The sequence below is a fragment of the Pan troglodytes genome, chromosome 9 (assembly GCF_028858775.2).
Source record: "Pan troglodytes isolate AG18354 chromosome 9, NHGRI_mPanTro3-v2.0_pri, whole genome shotgun sequence".
Taxonomy (NCBI): Eukaryota; Metazoa; Chordata; class Mammalia; order Primates; family Hominidae; genus Pan; species Pan troglodytes.
This window is the reverse complement of record NC_072407.2, coordinates 63,933,459-63,952,031: the sequence shown is the minus strand read 5'-3', so window position 1 is coordinate 63,952,031 and position 18,573 is coordinate 63,933,459. Positions and strand designations below refer to the sequence as shown.

Sequence of the window (18,573 nt, the reverse complement as noted above, 5' to 3'; positions counted from 1 at the left end):
ATACGGGGAACCTGTCTTTATTTTAAAAAAAAAATTTATCTGGGCATGGTGGCACATGCCTGTAGTCCTAGCTACTCAGGAGGCTGAAGCAGGAGGATCACTTGAGCTGGGGAGTTCCAGGCTGCTGTGAGCTGTGATTGCACAACTACATTGAAGCCTGGGTGACAGAGCAAAACCATGTCTCTAAAAACAAAACAAGAAAACCTAACCCCCCGCTGACTGCCGCTGTGTGACCTCAGCAGGCTCGGGGGTGAGACTCGGTAAAGGGCAGGTTTTCGGGGTCCTCATCCACCCCCTTCCCTGTGACACAGAACTGCCCTTTGCCAACTTCCCTCGAATGTGAGAACAAACAAGATATACTGAGGGTTCCTTAGAGGAAGGCACTAGAACAAGCCTCAGCAATACTCCTTCCCTTTAAGCAGAGCCTTGGGCCCCTGCGCGCACACATCCCCACCACATGGGGGCTCATCGAATCCTGGCTGCTTTCCTCCTCCGGGTTCGTACAATCCACGAGACCAGAGGAAGACAGCAGGTGCCTGAGACATGCCCGAGCCTCGGCAGCTTCCCTACCCAGAGCAGAGGGAGAGGTGGGCAGCGGGCATGCAGTAGGGCTGGGCCTGGCAGCGGAGAGGCTGGCTCCTAGTCCCCATGGCCCCTCAGAGCCCAGCCTCCTCTCTGCTCTTCTGGGGCCTTGGTAGGACACATGAGATCACGTCTGGGCGGTGCTCAGGGCGTCTGAGAGAGAAAAGGCCCAAGGGATGGAGGTGGGATTAATTATGTATTAGCATGCTTCTTTATTAGCACTTCTGTTTACTGCAGGGCACAGTGGAAAACACATGGGGCTTGGTGTCAGAGAATCCAGGCTGGACATGGGGCCCAGCCATTCAAGAGGTGTGGGCAAGTCACAACCTCTTTGGGCCCCGGTTCCGGGAAAAAGGGAATGAACAACATCTGAGCGATGTTGGAGAAAGCATGACACAAATCACATTTCCTCACCTGTCAGTGGGATTGCAAGAACACCAGCCTCCCAGCATCGCTCACTGTGAGGTGGCCAAGTGCCTGGCCCGGGGCCACATGTGAGTGACATGCAGGGGGTCTCGTTATTGCTGCTGGAGGAGCAGGGAGGTGCAGGGTGAAAGGCCTGAGGATCGGGCTATTGGCAGTGCCGTTCAGGCTGGCACTCTCTGGGTGTGTCCCAGGTGGGTATGCTGGGCCAGCTCTCCTTAGGCAGATACCCACAGCAGCAAGAGAAGGAAGGGGCTGTGCAGGACTGCAGGGAGGGAGGCACCCGGCTCCTTGCCTGGCTAATGCAAGCCTCTCTTTGGGGTCCCAGCTGTGGGAGAGAAAGGGCTCCCTCTTCCCTAGGATGCCAGATCCATCAGCAGCTAATTATCTAATCTGTTCCCCTTGGCCTGAGGACCACAATTACAGGCTCAAGGAGTCACTGGCCATGAGCTGAATCTGACAGAAAAGGACGCTTGGAGGCCACACCCTCAGGAGGGCAGGTGTTGGGGAGGCAGGTCCAGGGCTTCTGCCTCCAGGGCCGGCCCAGAGGCTGGAGAAGTCCAAGTTCAAGTTCCTGGGACTGACTCATCAGAAAGAGGGTGAAGAGAAGGTCAGGGCAGGGACTGGTTGAATCAAGACAGGCTCTCCTTGCAGGAGGACCTGCAGACAGGCTGCTGCAGAAAAGGAAGGTGCAGACGTGTCCATAAATACTCCCAGATTCAGTTATGTGCTCCTCTGCCTCCTGCCATACAAAAGTCTCACTGATGCATCCCGTCACCCCCACAACCCAGGACCAGTGCCCCAAAAGGAGGGCTCTGGGGGCCTCTCCAGCTCCTTACTGACAGTCCGGCTGCTGCTGCCGCTGCCCTGGCACGCCAGGCATGCCAGGCCCAGGCACTGCCAAGTCACATGCTCTGCGCGGGCGAGGCCAGGCACTGCTGGGGCAGCCTTGGGGATGCAGGGTGGTGTGGCATTCGCAGGCAGTGTGGGTCTGCAGAAAAACGGAGTGCCCAGAGGCAGCCGGCCACCTGCCTGCCACCCTCCCCAGCCCCACCCTCCTTCCAGGGGAGAAATCCTTGGGCAAACAGTCAGCCAGGTGTGAGCAGCACAGCTAATGCAGGGCTGGGAAAAGCAAACACGGAGGGCCTCCATGCTGTGGGCCCGCTGCCCTATGGGGTGGCATTCAGGTGGCCCTGCCCACAGCTGCCATTGGTGTCCCCAGCACTCTGCCTACAGCATTTGGAGGGTCTTCCAGGATGAATGCTTTGGCCTTCCCTCCACTGTACTTCCCGGAGGGGCCTGACTGTGAGGTGACAGAAGCAGCGCAGAGAAGAACAGGCAAGGCATGAGTCTGCAAATGGTGAGGCAGACCTAGGCCTGGAGTCTCTGCTGGGCCACGCCTTGGCTGGGTGACTTGGAGCAAGTCAAAGGACCTCAGGGCCAGGGATGCCCACCGCACATGGCCTTTGTGAAGGTTAAATGGGATGAGGCCCATGTGGGACCACTGAGAAAGGATTTGGCACAGAAGAGGGTCTGGATACGTGGGTGCTCAGCTTAGTGCCACCTGTGGGTGTGGGGTGGAGCCAGGGCGGGTCGCAGTAGGAGGGGCAGTGCCATGGAGGTCTGGCCCACACACTCTCCCAGGGCATGCTCACCTGGCTGATCTGTGACCCCCTGGCCTTAGCTCCAGGGCAGTAAGGCCAACACCAGACTTCTGGCCTGTGGCTGCAGGGCCAGCCAGGAGGGAAGGATGGTCCAGTTCTATTCTACCAGCAGGGGCTGCTGCGTCTACTGGCCCCAAACTCAGGGCAGAATTCCCCCCAGCTGAGAAAGGCCTGTTCCCCCAATGGCTCCCATCCAGGGCTTCAGCTTCAGGCTGGCCCCCACCCATACGCAGCCAGAGGAGGCCCTGTCTTTCTGAGGGTGCATAGCATGTCCTGCTTTCTCTGCTCTGCTGCGCACCACAGTTGAGCGTGCTCTGCAGGCAGTCTGCATGCCTCTGTGCCCTTGCACAGTCTGTTCTCTTTGCCCAAAAGGCCTTTTCCAATCCTGCTCCCCTGGGAACTCCTCAGTGTTCCAAAGCTCAGCCTAAACACAACCTCCTCTGTGAAGCTGCCAGGGCCCGCCAACCCCCAAGGGCAGACCTAATCAGTGCCCCCTCCATTCCGGGCTCCCCACTGGGCTGGGAGCTCCAGGAGGGCAGGGCTACACTCTGCATCTCTGTGTCCTTGGCACCCAGCACCACGCCTGGTGCCTAGCAGCTGCTCAAGAAATGTCAGACAAGGCCCCCGGCCCAGCTCCCTTGCTCCTCTCAGATCATGCTGCCAGCACATTTGGCCAAAGAGACTCAGAGATGGCATGTGGGAAGCAGGGTAAGAGTGAGCTTCCCCAGGGAAGCAGGTGGGGTACGAGGTTTCCTTTCCTTTGGAAACTGTCCGTGCTACATGCACCAAGCTTCACCCACTATCAGAAGTGGCTCTGGAGGCTTGCAGGCTGCCTCCCCATCTCCAAAAGCAGAAACCAAAGTTAGCAGGGGGGTGAGCAAAGGAAAGGGAAGTGCACCGGAACTGCAGAGAGAAAGGCAGTTGTGGCTGCCATCTGCTGTGAGCAAGATGTTTGGAGAACATGCGCTCCTCATTCTGAGGTCTCCCAGCCAACTTGCAGAGAGCTGGGCCGCCCCTCTGCAGATGGGAGCCTGCAGCTCAGCCAAGCTGCAGAGGCACCACAGGAGAGATGTCAGGGACCCTGCCTGCCTGCCCTGACCCTCTGGCTGGCCCAGTCTGACCTTCTGATTCTTGAGCAGACTGGGGGCCAGGATGCCAGCCCAGGACAAGAGTCACACTGCCTTTTCCAGGGAGCCCCCAACAGGCTCTGAGAAGGCAACTCCACAATAAGGCTGATGATAATGTAAACATAAGGGTGATAAGGGCAGTAGTACCAGCCATTGCTCACTGAGAGCCCAACTAGCTGCCAGAAGACCTGGTACTGGGAACTTCCAGTCATTATCTCACTTTGCCCCATGACTCCCAGGGGAGGAGGAAATGGAGGGTCCAAGAAAGGGCCCTGGCACTGCTCCTCACTGCAGAGACACCTGGCTACCCAGGGCCATCACAGGAGGAAATTAGCTGGGCATGGCAGGGCATGCCTGTAGTCCCAGCTGCTTGGGAGGCTGAGATGGGAGGATCACTTGAGCCCAGGAATTCGAGGCTGCAGTGAATGCACTGAGCTATGATTGTACCACGGCACTCCAGGCTGGGTGACAGAGCAAGACCCTGTCTAAAAAAAAACAAAAAACAAAAAACAAACCAGGAGAATATCTGAGTGGGAAGGAACCTCTGAGCCACTGAGTCACAAATGCTCATTTGAGGGAGGAAGGTGAGGAAGGATGTAGACAGCTGCCCCAGGCCACATCGAGGTCAGCAGCAGGCTGGGAGCAGAACCTGGAACCCTGCCCCACAGCCCAGGCTCCTGGGGCCTTGGTGTGCTCCTGCGCAGGAATGGCTGCTGTCCTCCTGTCCTTGGCACCACCTGGGGCTCAGCCATGTGTGGCCATTCCCCCAAGCAGAGCGATGCATTTCCGAGGACTGAGGTAATGCTGGCCTTGCCTGGAGGGCCCATCTCAGTTTAGGCCAGGCCTTCCCTCGCCCTGGCCCGGCTTCTATGCTCCTGACCACAGCAGCGGGCCAAGCTCAGGAGGCTGGGTAGGGTTGGGCCTACCAACCACATTCCTTTCCAGGGCCACCCTACCCTGGGGCTACCCACAAAGGAATTTGCACAGCCAACAGCCTCATCAGAGTCACTGGAGCTGTCCATGGCACTGGGGCACAGAAACCGCTTCATTTCTCACTGGCCAGGCGAGCAGGTAGGGGGCTGAGAAGTCTGCCTGCCAAGACCGAACCATGCCAGGGTCCTGAATGTCACCCTGTGCCCTCAGCCCTGGCAGGCCAGTCCCCAGAGGCTACCATCCCCTGCTATGCCATCCCAGGGAGGTCATGGGTGACCTCCCTCCCCTTGGCGATAGGAAGGTGAGGATCTTGGGGCAAACCACCCAGATCCACACCTACTATCCCACCCCACGCAGCTCTGCTGCCACTGCCCCCACAGGCCAGCTCACAAGCCGCACACTCCACATTTCTGTCTGCTCAGTCCTCCCCCAGCCCCCTACACACCGTAATTGCAACACCTCCACCCCACTGACAGCGCCTGCCGCTGCCTGCTCGCTGCCAAGGAGGCTGGGATGGCCCAAAGATGTGCTTCACGCAAACCTTGCTAGGGGAAGGGACTACAGTTTTCCCCTTTTCTCCAAGGGGTCTTTGGATCCGGGTGCTGACCCCACTTCCTGCCTCTCACAGCTCCCCACCCCACCCCACCCCACCCCACCCCCAACCCCGGGTCGCCCAGTCTGTGAAATGCCTCTTACTCTGGGAGGGATGGAGGGAATCAATGGCTTCCCTATTCTCCTGCCTCTCCCACAGGGGAAGGGGAGGGGAGGCATGTGGCCCCTGGGGGGATCTTTCAGGGAGCGCCCGGCCCCACTGCTCCTCCCCGCTGGGAAGTGGGGGTGGTGTGCTTGACGGAAGGACGGCTGGGCGTCAGGTCCACCGGGAGTGGAAGGCAGGCAGCCAGGGTAGTGGGCACCTCCACCCCCACTCTCCCGCTCCCAGGACTCCATGGGAATCGCTGTCACTATCCAGACACCTTCACAGAGAACTCATGCCTAGGCTGAGGCACAGCCAGGCCGAGGGTGAGTCAGCCAGGGAAATCCCGGCACTGGCGCCCACCGCTGGTGACGGTTCCGCTGACACCTACGGAACGGGGTGCCCAGCCCCTCCCGCAGAGGGTGAGAGGAACACCCGGGCTCCCCCACTCCCATTTCCTGCTCCCTGAGAGCGAGCCTGGTGGTGGGGACAGGGAGGAGTCTCAGTGGGGGCGGAGTCCTGGAGCGAGGCCTCCGCAGGCTGCCGTCTTTGGGCCTCTGGTCCCTCACCCTTGAACACTGGCGGGGAAGGAGGTGGGAGAACGGTCACCACAGCCCCTGGGCTCTGGCCTGGAGCCTGTCACCCACACTCTGGGTATCTGGCTTTCCAGGGTCTCACCGGGGCACGCAGGGATGCACACCCTACCTCATTCCTGAAGGGCCCTGCCCCTGCCCTCCTTCCAGGCAAGGCCACTGCTCTTCCTGAGCCCAGCACCCCCACTATATGCTGTCCTGGACCCCAAAAAGGCAGGATGGAGAGCAGACTTAAGCCAGAAGTCAGTACCCTCCCTGGGATGAAAGAGAGAGAGGAGGAGCAAAGAGGAGCCAAGAAGAACAGAAAGCCAGGCACAAAGCCTCCTTACAGCAGGACATTCTGTCCCTGGAGAAGCGCCTGTGGCCAGGTCCCCACAAACTCGCCAGACCGGTTGGCTGGAGCGGGGTGGGAGGCTCAGACCAGGGCCAGAGAGCGGACCTAGGACCTGAAAGCTCCCAGACAAGAAGCTCCCACTGCTCCTCCCCGCTGGGAAGTGGGAGTGGGTTGGACTCAGCAGGCCCTTAGGCAGGAGCTTCTGGGGACATGAACTCGAGGATGCCAAGCCCTATCCTCAAGTAGCTCACAGTGCAGAATAACAAGGAAACCGGGGCGGGTCAGTGAGCACAGAGCTCCGACACTGATGCCTGGACCACTGCTCAGCCCCAGGCAGACAGAGAAAGCTTCCTAGAGGTGCCTGATGGTTGAACAGAAAGAGCGGGGAAAGCAAAGCTGGCTACCCTCCTCTTGCCCCTCCTCCCACCTGGTTCCCCAGAGCCTGTGGGCAGATGCACCTTGTGCAGGGCCAGATTCCAGCCAGCAGAGAGGCTGGGCACCACTTTAGCTCCCAACCCTGCCTCTCAGTTGCTGGCAAAGGTAGTTTCTGCAGGCTCCCTGGGCTAGGAAAAACACGCTTGCGAGTACACAGAGAGGGCCCGTGGGGCTGCTTCCTGGAATCACCAAAACACAGGCGCTTGGTGCTCCCCAGGCAGAGCCCCTCCACTGGCGGGGAGACGTGCACATGTTTGGGTTTCGCCAGGCCCCCAGCTTTTATCTTCCAGGCTTCCCCTCTCCATGGTTCTTCCTGAAGACCAGGCCTCTTGCTCTTCCTAGGCAGGGAAGTGGGTAATGCGAGCGATCCAGAAACCCAACTATTACTTTGAAAGAAGACTGAAAACATGTGACCGCATGAATCCCATGGGTTTACTTCAATGTCTTTAAAACAAATGACTTGAATGGATTTCTCCCACCCTTCCTCCCCACAGAGCCACTCAATGGAAAACAGCAGCTCAAAGGGCCACAGATTCAGGGCTGCCGGAAATGGGGTATCAGACACAAAGCCTGGCAGGGGGCACTTGAATAAAGGCAGCTTTGGCCAGGAGAGAATGAAAGGCAGACACCTGACAACCGACAGGCAGCCGGCGCAGAGGCACAAAGGGTGCACGCGAGGCCAATGTCAGGTCCAAGCACACCCAGGCACCCCGGCCCTCTGCTATGGGTGGTGGATCGCTCTCATGTCCCAGCATTGGTCTCCCTTCCTCCTGCCACAGCATGGAAGCCTGGCTGTGGGGACAGCAGTGGCCTTGCTCAAGCCCTTGACTGGAGAGCCCTGCCCTGAGCAGCCATTTACGCGCAAACTCACTGGGTAGCTGGAACACGCAGGTGAGGTCTTCTTGGGCAGCAAAAATTGCTTAGAAAAAAACAGGCAAGGAAGCAGGACTGAAGACATGTGACAGTCCCCAGAAGTTCAGAGCTGGAGAGGCCCAGGGAACTCAGATGCCACGCCTCCCTGATTCCCCGAATCCTACAGATGAGTACCCTAAGCTCATAGAGGAATGCTGACGTGCCAAGGTCACACAGCTTTGGGCCTCTGCCCCATCCTTGGCTGCCTTCCCAGCCTCATTCATGCAGCCATTACTCTCCGAGCATATCCTATGTGCCTAGACTCTGGAATTTAGATTTAGTCACCTAGGTGATGCCAAACTAAACTTGGCCTCAGAGGTTTGCAAGCTGGGGGCTTCCCACCTCTCAGCTGTCCCCTCCCCACCCTCTCCTCTTCTGTAAAATGGGAGGAGTGCTGGGCATCATCAGGGAAGACTCAAAGCAGAGAGGAAGTAAGAAAGCGGGAGAAGCGGTGTGAAGCCCTGGGGATCATCAGCCATACCCTGGAGGTGAGGGAGGCGATGGTGAAAGTCACCCCAGTGGGGGAGTCTGGGCTGCCCCTGGCTGCAGGAGGCCTCACCTCAGGCAGGGCAGGTGCACTGTGACCGGGGACCCCAGACCAGACACGCTGACTTATGCATAAGAAAAAGACTTATCTTTGGCCGGGCATGGTGGCTCATGCCTGTAATCCCAGCACTTTGGGAGGCCGAGGGAGGCGGACCACAAGATCAGGAGATCGAGACCAGCCTGGCCAATATGGTGAAACCCGGTCTCCACTAAAAATACAAAAATTAGCTGGGCATGGTGGTGGGTGCCTGTAGTCCCAGCTACTCTGGAGGCTGAGGCAGGAGAATCGCTTAAACCCAGGAGGCAGAGGTTGCAGTAAGCCAAGATTGCGCCACTGCACTCTGGCCTGGGCAACAGAGTAAGACTCCATCTCAAAAAAAAAAAAAAAAGAAAGAAAAAGAAAAAGACTTATCTTTTTATTACAAAAATACAAGTTCTCTATAGAAAATAGAAACTAGCTGGGCGCAGTGGCTCACATCTGTAATCCCAGTACTTTGGGAGGCTGGATCACCTGAGGTCCAGGAGTTCGAGACCAGCCTGGCCAACATGGTGAAACCCCATCTCTACTAAAAATACAAAAATTAGCCAGATGTGGTGGTGGGCACCTACAGTCCCAGATATTTGCGAGGCTAAGGCAGGAGAATGGCTTGAACTGAGAAGGCAGACCGCACCACTGCACTCCAGCCTGGGCAACAGAGTGAGACTCAATCTCACCAAAAAAAAAAAAAAAATAGAAACCAAAAAGAAGAAAATATAAATCACCCATGATCCCTCTAGGAAAACTATCAACTATTAACATCCTTCTAGTCTTTTTTTTCCTCTATCTAATTGCGGGACCATTCGGCATCTACCATTTTTTTTTTACTGAACTAAAAGGTGAGCACTTCTCCTTAAACATTTTCCTACCGCCATCTTTCCTCATTATTGTGGAGTAGTCCACATACAAGATATACAGAAGTTCATTCAACCAACTCTCTACTCGGGGATGTTGGGTTGTTTCCCTCTTCTCGGTGTGAGAAAACCCCACAGCTGGGCCCCAGGCAGAGTGGCTCTGGGGTCCTGGGCTTTGGTGACAGGATCCTGCAGGAACCCGGAACTCCTGACCCCAGCCTGGTGTTCCTTCTCCCCCTGGCAGACGCAAAGGTTTATGCATAAAGGGTGGGAGTGGGGAGCGGGGATTCTGCCCTTCTTCCCATCTCTCAGGCAATGAGTGGTCGCCAGTGACTCTCAAACTTATGCAGACTCCCAGGCCCCGCCCAGCAATTCTGAATCAGTAAGCCCAAGGCAGGGCTCAGGAACCTATATTTTTAGGTTCCAAGTTCTACCATGGCCAACCCCAGGAGACTCTGAGGCTGGAGTTAACCAATCTACACTCAGAAATCCTGCTCTGAAGGATGAGTCCTGGCCAGGACTGCTCAAGTGTGCATAAGCAGAACTTCCAGAGCTGGCTGCAGGCTCCCCTCCCAGCGATTCTGATGTGGAGGAGGGTGGTGGTGAAGGGATGCTGACATGCTGCATTTCTAACCTGGTCCCAGGTGATGCTGAAGCTGCCGGCTCATGGGCCACGTGGGCACCTGTGCAGGCCCTGGGTTCTGCCTGGATGTATGATCACAGCAGGCTCTAATGCACTGACTATGGGTCAAACACTCTGCCCTCCAGACTCAAGGTGAGGTGTGCTCCAGGGCCTGCAGCAGCAGCATTATTGGGAGTTGTTAGAAATGCACATCTGGGCCCAGCCAGCCTAAACTGGAATCTGCGTTAGCAAGCTCCCCAGTGATCTGTGTGCCCATCAAAGAAGCACGATGCTGAGTCTGTCACAAGCCAGCATCATCTCATGTCACCTCCTAACACTCCTCAGAGGCCAATTATTCCCTGATTTTACAGGTGGAAACTGCAGCTGAGAGGTGAAAGGACCTGGTTAAGGACTCAAGACTACCCCCAGCAGGAGCTGCAACAGGCAGCCAGACCGTCTGGCCTGAGTTCTCAACCCTACATCCCAACACCCCCTGCGGTTTCCCATTCAATCACCACCAGCACTCCAAGGTGGGTTCACCCCACTTTATGGAGACTCGAGGAGGTCAAATCAACTGCTCCAAAGCGCTCCCTGGAGCATGGTGGAGCCTGCCCCTGTGGCTGTGTTTGTTCCCTCTCAGCCCACTCTGTCTGCAGGCACAGAGCCAGAGCACAGGGCCAGGTTGGGTGGTGGGGGGGGGTCCCACCTCCAAAGGCTGCAGGCTCTGCAGACACAGTTGGAAGCAGGAAGTGGGAACCCGGGCGGAAGAACCAGGAGCTTGATTTGGGCTGAGGATATTCTTTCTTCACAGCCAGACTCAGTTTTGTGTGCCTTTTGAAAGGAGACAGAGAATAGCTGTGCTCAGCCCAATGAGGCCAGCCACTTTCAACCTTCTTGTTGTTGCCATTTCCAATTACAATTTCAGAGGGTTCCTATAATTTATACATCCCAGGATGCACTGCTCCAGCTGCTTTATGATGGGAGTTCATTACACCATTAAGGTTAAACTTTTATAAAGTACTGAGCAGCTGGTGGGCTGGGCGCCCAGCTTTGTTATTGCTGCCGGAAGCCTGCTGAATAGGGTTCACCTGGGGAAGGGAGGGATTAAAGGGGCGAAGAAATGGAGAAGGCAGCTGCTCAGGTGCCCCGAGCCCTCCATTAGGCTGTGTTCTAAACTGCATGGTGTAGCAGGCAGGCAGCAAAGAGAACAATCTGGAGTGGCACTGGCAGGGGCGTGTGGGGTGAGAGGAGCCATGCTGTGCGAGCCTGAAAGCCGCCTGCCACGGCCGGCGAGGTACAGGGTCGGTGAAGGTCGGTTGGACAGTGGGAGTAACAAGGTGGTGCAAGCCACAGATGGGTCTACATGTGGGGAGAGGCGAGGGCTTCCTGGGAGCGGGGCCTGGCCTTCGCAGCAAGAGGATAGCCAAAGGGGGCCTTCCTTTTGTGGGCGGCTGTTCCTCCCGTGGCTCACAGAATCCCCAAATCCCATGCCAGGTGAGGGGAATGTGAACACCCTGAGAGCAGGGGCCAGACAGACGGAACCTGAGTCCCAGCTACAAACACGCAGCCTCTAACAGATTCCCTCAATTCCCCAAGGAAGCTGAGGTCCTAGACCTGGACCCCTGCTGTGAAACGAGTGCTTCCTCCATGGGTGCCATGGGACTGTCCTGAGCACAGAGCCTAGAGGGGTGAGTGTCTAGAAAATGGAAGCCATCACTGTTCATTGCATTAAATGTGTCCCTACACATAAAGCACTGTGTAGCAGAGAGGACTCACCACATAGCTTTTGCCATTGTGGCTGCTGGTAGAGTGGTAGTGTCCGCTTATGCCAACCCAGGAACTCCCTCAGGACAAAGTGATACCATTATTCCCAGCTCCAGGCATAAGGCTTGGCAAGTAGGTGCTCAATAAATGTCCTTGAATAAATGGGGAGATGGGAGACTACACGTGGCAAAACTATTATCTGCTCCACGGTCTGGCCCCAGTCCCAGCGAAGGTGTCAAAGGAGAAGCAAGTTCTTTTCAAAGGTATGAAACTGAAGCAACCCTTAAGAAAAATTCCTTAAGTTCCTAGGGGGAAAGAGACTTGGATACGGCTGGTGTTCTGGCCCTGGGGGTGCACTGGGGCTGACTCTGGCCCTGCAGCCCAGGAGAGTTTGCGGTGCCTGGAAGCTCAGGCCTCAGCTGGGGCTCTGCAGACCCAGTGGGCTGCGCTCCCATTGCCCTGGAGAGGCTGCCCAGACCACAGAGGATGGCATGGAATTCTGTGAGGCCAAGTCATGACCCCCCAACTCTTAGGAGGGCAGCTGAAAGGGCTGAGGGGCTTTGTGCGGGGAGACTCAGAGAATCTGAGGAAGAAACTGGCTTCCCCTAAAGGCCTCAGAGAGGAAAAGTTAGACAAAGAAAAGGCAGTGGATAGAAGCAGTACCAAAAGAGGCCAGGCACAGTGGCTCACTCCTGTAAACCCAGCACTTTGGGAGGCCGAGGCGGATGGATCACGAGGTCAGGAGATCGAGACCATCCTGGCTAACACGGTGAAACCCTGTCTCTACTAAAAATACAAAAAATTAGCCGGGCATGGTGGCAGGCGCCTGTAGTCCCAGCTACTTGGGAGTCTGAGGCAGGAGAATGGTGTGAACACAGGAGGTAGAGCTTGCAGTGAGCCCAGATCGCACCACTGCACTCCAGCCTGGGCAACAGAACAAGACTCCATCTCAAAAAAAAAAAAAAAAAAAGATGAGGAAACTGAGGCTCAAACAGGTCAAGTGACTTGCACAAGTAGTAGTGGTCTCATATAAAGCTCTGTCTTTATGCTAAAGCCCATGTCTGAAGGCCTGTGCTATGCTGAATTTAAAGAGGGAGAGAGAATGAATCAGAAGTGGATAATCTTGGAGACCAGGCAGACTCGAGTGGGTGAAGTGGGCAGGTGCTAACTGGGAGGCAGGGCACTGGGAGTTCCCAGCCTCTGCAGCTGAGGCTGAAAAGGCCAGGACAGTCCCCTTAGCCACTGGGCCTAGGGCTGCGCAGTGATTCTGCAGCCTGCCCCAAAACTGCAGCGGGGCAGCTGTCCCAGGGCAGTGGAGGAGCTTGGATGAAGTGGGAGTTGGCTAAAGGGCGTGCCAGGGGAGCCTGATGTAATCCCGGCCCGCAGAAGGCGGAAACTTGGGAAGTGAAACAAAACATCCCCTAACAGTAGCCTGGCCACAATTTCCAATGAGCGATGGCAGGCATGCCTTGCCCCCACCCACAAGTCCAAGGGCTCTGCCCTTTTCTTCAGGCCCTGGCAGCACGTGTCATCTTCCCCAGCCCCAGCCCAGCACTGAAATGCGCTCCGAGTAAAGCTGATGAGAAAGCAGAGGATTCCCAGCCAGCGCCCCGGGAGCCTTGCCACTGTGAGGCTGGTGGCCCCGTCGCTTTCCGGAACAGACACAGGGCTCACCTCCTCACAAGGCTTTCCGCATGTGTTGAGGGGTGAGGGGAGGTCTGGGTGGCTGCCTGGCGAGCTATCCTCCTTCCTCCCCACACCCAGCCTGAACTGACCTAGTTAGGCTGCATGTGGGAGATGGGAGAGGAAGCAGAGCCCAGAACCCCCCACGGGCCCCCTGCACTTCCACAAAATCCAGGCGCCCAGAGTGGGAGGGATGGGAGGGACCGCCTCCAAGGACCCAGGCACTGCTCATCCAGCCAGGACAACAGACCAGGGCCTGGCAGCCACTCTAAGGATCTCCCACCCCTCTCCTGGCCACACAGGTTCCTCAAGCAAGTTCTTGGCAGCTGGCAAGCTGCAGAATTCATCTGCGGGGCTGGGGTGGCTTAGAGGGTGGGTGCAGATGCCTTGGCTTGGGTTTATGTGCCCAGCCTTAAGTATTCCCAGCCTTCATGCCAGCTCTTGAATCTCATGTACGAGCAATCCTAATCCTTTTTTTTTTTTTTTTTTTTTTGAGACAGTTTTGCTCTGTCACCCAGGCTGGAGTGCAGTGGCACGATCTCGGCTCACTGCAAGCTCCGCCTCCCGGATTCACGCCATTCTCCTGCCTCAGCCTCCCAAGTAGCTGGGACTACAGGCACCCACCACCATGCCCGGCTAATTTTTTATATTTTTAGTGAGACGGGGTTTCACCATGTTAGCCAGGATGGTCTCGATCTCCTGACCTTGTGACCCGCCCGCCTCGGTCTCCCAAAGTGCTGGGATTACAGGTGTGAGCCACCGCACCCGGCCATCCCTAATCTTTTGTTAGTACGATGTCTTTCCCAAAGGCCTTTCCCATCCAGTGTCACCTTTGAACAGTGAGGGAGACAGGACAAATATCATTGCTGCTATTATACAGACAGGGCAACTGAGGCTAACAAAAGAAAAGTGACTTGTTCACAGCTGCCCAGCAGAGCCAGGAACACTCCAGGCCCAGCAGTCCCATGCTCCTTGTTATGGTCATGAGGATTAAATGAGAGAAGGTACAAAAAGTACTGAGCTTGGTGCCTGGCACCTGTGCTCCCTAAATGTTATTTCGCCATGATTGTTATGCTTCAGTGAGGACACAGATCAGTGAGGGGAACACACATGCTCTCTCTGAGGGGCGCCAGCGCTATTCAGATAAGAGAGTGCTACAAGATGCCTTTGTTTGGCCAGGCGCGGTGGCTCATGCCCGTAAGCCCAACACTTTGGGAGGCCGAGCGAGGCGGGTGGATCACCTGAGGTCAGGAGTTCAAGACCAGCCTGGCCAACATGGTGACACCCCATCTGTACTAAAATAAAAATTAGCCGGACGTGGTGGCATGTGCCTGTAATCCTAGCTACTAGGGAGGCTGAGGCATGAGAATCACTTGAACCAGGAGGCGGAGGTTGCAGTGAGCTGAGATCACACCATTGCACTCCAGCCTGAGTGACAGAGCGAGACTCCGTCTCAAAAAAAAAAAAGAGTGCTAGAGTCAGTAGAGCATGGAGAAAGGCCTCATGGAGGAGGTGGGCTTGTGTGGGACCTGAGGGAGAGGTGGGGTATGGACAGGGACACCAAAAATAACCCATCCTGGGTTCAAACCCTGGCTCCCTGCCTCTCTGAGTGTCCCTGAGCAGGTGATGCAAGCTCCCTAAGCCGCCCGTAAGATGGAGGTTGGAGGGATGGGAGCGTGCAGGGGGTTGCTGTTGCAAGGAGTAAATGACATCTTCTATACACTCTCCTGGGTTCAGTTCATCCACATTCAGAAAATGGAAGTTATTGTTACTAGTATTATTTTGTGGCTGAGCAAAGCCTCCTAAAGACATGCCCTGGTGCCCTCCCTGACCCCAAACCTGAAAGGCTTTGAGAAAGCTAAGTGCAGGGCCCTGTCCCCAGGGGACAGAGGTGCAGCCCCAGGGAGCCCACTCCACGGTGTGGCCTGCCCATCAGGAGCAGCCAGGGGCTGGGAGGTGCAGCATATGTTATATAAACGAAGGGACATCAATAATAGATTAACCTCAAGGAAGTCCAGGAACATCAATCATCAATTAATTAAATGGCTCCAGGAGAGACAATGACGAGGGGCCCATTCAGGATGAATTCGAGGCAGCATCCTGTCTCACCTTACACAGCGGAGGGCCACCGTCCCGACCTCCACCCCAGAGCCGCAGGCTCCCTGGCCAGGACCGTCTCCAGGTGTAGGACTGGTTCGCAGGAGCAGCCCCCAAACACAGGTGAGGGCAAGCCCTGTTCTCCTCCATCCTCCTCCAGGCTCAGAGAACTCCCAAACACTGAAAAGGTTTTGATGAAACTTCCCAGAATAGTAACCTCCTGGGCTGAACTCAGGCAGGCGCAATTTCAAGGGGTAATTTGGTGAGAAAATGATCAAATGCCTGGAAATAAGTGCTGTGAACATTGGAACCCCCTCAGTGGGTCCTCAGGGATGGGAACGGCCTCGAGGGCAGCCCTGAAAGCCTGCCGTTCATGCTCCCGCCCGGCACTGACGGGAGTCAGACCCGCTGAAAGTCAAGTGTGGGCAACACATTCTAGGCAGCGATTCCAAGGCCCAGCTTAGCTTCCTGGCCCCACTTCCCACCCCTTCCCCTCCTAGTAACCACACTGACCAATCTCATGATTTCTGTCTCCCTTCCATAATCAACCAGGCTTTGTCTCTCCCCTTTCCCCTGCAGAGTGGCCACTGCCCTGGTTCAAGCCCTCTGTACCTGGGCACCCCCTACTCTTGTCCCTCAGTACCCTGCTGCCATACCACTCTTCCTGGTGGGTGGCACCAGCCTCCAAACCCTTGCTCAGAACACTTCAGTGAATGCCCATGCATTCACAGATTGGAGACCAAACCTTCAGCCCTGCCATCATGGCTCCTGGGGACCCAGCTCCAGCTCATTTTTCCAACCTTAGCTTTCACCACTTCTGTTGTATGCGCCCTACAGCACACAACAGACGGGCAGCAGTTTCCCCTCCCAGCCACCAGTCACCCCGCCAACCCGCCCCCGTTGCTGCCAGTTCCTCTACAAGCACCTTCCTTTGTTCACTCCCACCGGTCCCCATGGCCCACATAAAAAAGCCGTGGCCACCCGAGTCTCCCCGACCTCCCTGGCTCGAGTCACTCTCCCTCCTTTGACCTCTGGCATCACTCATTTCTAGAACTTAATTATATCTTCTCAACAGATTTTAAGCAACTTGAGGTCAGAATCTACACCTTATAGGCTCTGGTATGACCACCTCATCTGCATGCCCTCACTAACCCCCAACTCACAGCAGGCGCTCAAGAAATAACTATCGACTATGTCCAAGTGGAAACATTCCTCAAGGCTAAGATATACTCTTGCTGATGACACTGCTAACAGATATGCAAGATTCTGTCTATCCCAAGGATGTGGGGAGCTAACTTCTTATCAAGTAATGAGACCCATTACATCTTCCCTGCTGCTAATATATGCAGATCACGACATAACCACTTCTCTATGGAAAGGATTCCGGCCGCAAGAGCAAAAACATTTTTTTCAGTGCGTGTTTTCATCAGGATCTCTCTACACACCAGGCATTACCTGGGAGAATTCTTGCCATTCGGCTCTCGGAGGTTTTACTATCCCCATCTTACAGATTAGGAAACCGAGGTGTGCCAGCATCCAATCTGGGTCCGTGAGGTTCCAGAGTCTGAAGTCATAACTACCCATGGGCTACAATGCTATCTTCTGTCATGGGGGGGAGGGGACTGTCCCCAGCTGACTTCCAGGTGGTTCAAGGAGGAGCATGGAAGCAGGCGTGTGAGACGCCCCCAGGTAGCGCACAGAAGGGTGTGAGAGCCCCGCCTGCAGCCCAGCTTCCTTCTAAGGAATACTGAGAAAGCACTCGGCTCCTCATGTTAAGAGTCATAACATGAGGTATGAAACCCACCCTCTGCCCTCCCACAGCCTGAAGGCAGCCTCCTCCGACTCCCACTGTTCCCTCCTGCTGTGAAGAGCCCGGCAACCCCCAGCTCCGCACACCCACCAACACCAGGCCAGCCAGACACGGGAGCCTGCGCGCTCCCACACCACCAGGCGCTCCACACCCCCTCCGCCCTCACTTCCCACAGAAACACTTATGGGCACAAGCAACTTTACACACGTGCACTCCCCGGGCAGCCCCGCAGTAATAACAGCCCCATCCCCATCTAGAGGACTTAGGCGTTCCTGCCAAACACCCCATGAAAACAACACCCTTACCCGTGGTCACACCGATCCCCTCCACGGCATCTCCCTGGACTCCTTCCTCAGCAGCAAAGAGGTCCTCACAGATAAGGCAGTTTCCTGGGTCTTTCCTGCCCACACACACAACCCACGTCCACACCCACACTCACGCTTCCCATCCAACCCAGAAAGACCACGCCCAGCCCAAGTCAGTATCAGAAACAAAAAAAGAAAATCAAAATAAACCATTTTCAGCCCTATCCGCTGGGGAGGTAACCGCATCCTGCAATGTCCTGGGCTCCGCGGTTCTAAAAGATTTATCTTCCTCTGACCACATGCTCATTGATATTTCCCCCAGCGCTACTTGCCCAGTCCACTGGAGTGTAATGTAAAGCTATTCCGGTGAGAAATTGAAATCACAGAGTGATGGGCCAACAGGTGATTAAACACTGAGGTTCCCCTCTGGTCTCGAGGAGAGGGACTGGGGGAGGAGTGGCTTCCAGTGACAAGCTGTGCCTTCAGCTGCAGCCTTCTGGCCTGCTGCTGTCAGCTCTGGTCCAGCATCCTCTGGCCACAGATGCCTGGCTCCCCGGCACCCCTAAAGCACAGCAGCCAGGCACTGTGATTTATGGGGCAGCTGAGGAACTGCCAGGAGCTGAGGAAAGCAACTTTTAGAGAAACATGGACAAGGAAAATGGGAATATGACTGGGGACCAGAGTTGAAATATTGTAGCTCCAGGGAGCTGCTTGCCCTTGAGGTCCACTCCTAAGTGACTGGCCCCCTGCCTCAGCTGGAACTTACTCGAAATCAGCATCTGTGCACAATGACAAGGGTGCTAACCTGGCTGGGCTCCCTGCTACCCCAAAACCCCAGGACTGGGAAGAAAGCTCAGCTCTCCTTTTGGGGAACAGAGGCCAACTCCTCCTCTCAGTGTCTTCAGATCTGCCCTGCCTGCCACTCAGCTCTGGTGTGCAGTCCCAGCATCCCAAGCAGAAGGCAAAGGGTGGCTGAAAAGGGCTCCTGGAGCCCCAAACCATAAGGCTGAGCCACAAATCAGAACAAACAGGAGGAGGTGTGGAGGGTGAGCTGAGGAGACTTGAATACTGAATATTCACAACAGGGAGGCTGTAGGCTTCTTCCTTAATGGACTCTGCACTTAAGAGAGCTTTCCAGACATGAGCTGAAGTGCCCAG

General features: G+C 56.0%; 1 protein-coding gene across 3 annotated transcripts in view; it reads right to left on the bottom strand.

Moving 5' to 3' along the window:
• DAGLA (diacylglycerol lipase alpha) overlaps nt 1-18,573 on the bottom strand; it is a 67,029-nt gene that overhangs the window by 45,397 nt on the left and 3,059 nt on the right. The window contains exon 1 of one of the 3 annotated variants that reach the window (XM_063782958.1): nt 17,416-17,480. The exons of the other annotated variants lie outside the window; for them this stretch is intronic. The gene's annotated coding sequence lies outside the window, so the exon portion shown is untranslated. Of the gene's footprint in view, nt 1-17,415; nt 17,481-18,573 lie in introns of those variants that run through there. 3 annotated transcript variants of the gene reach the window in all.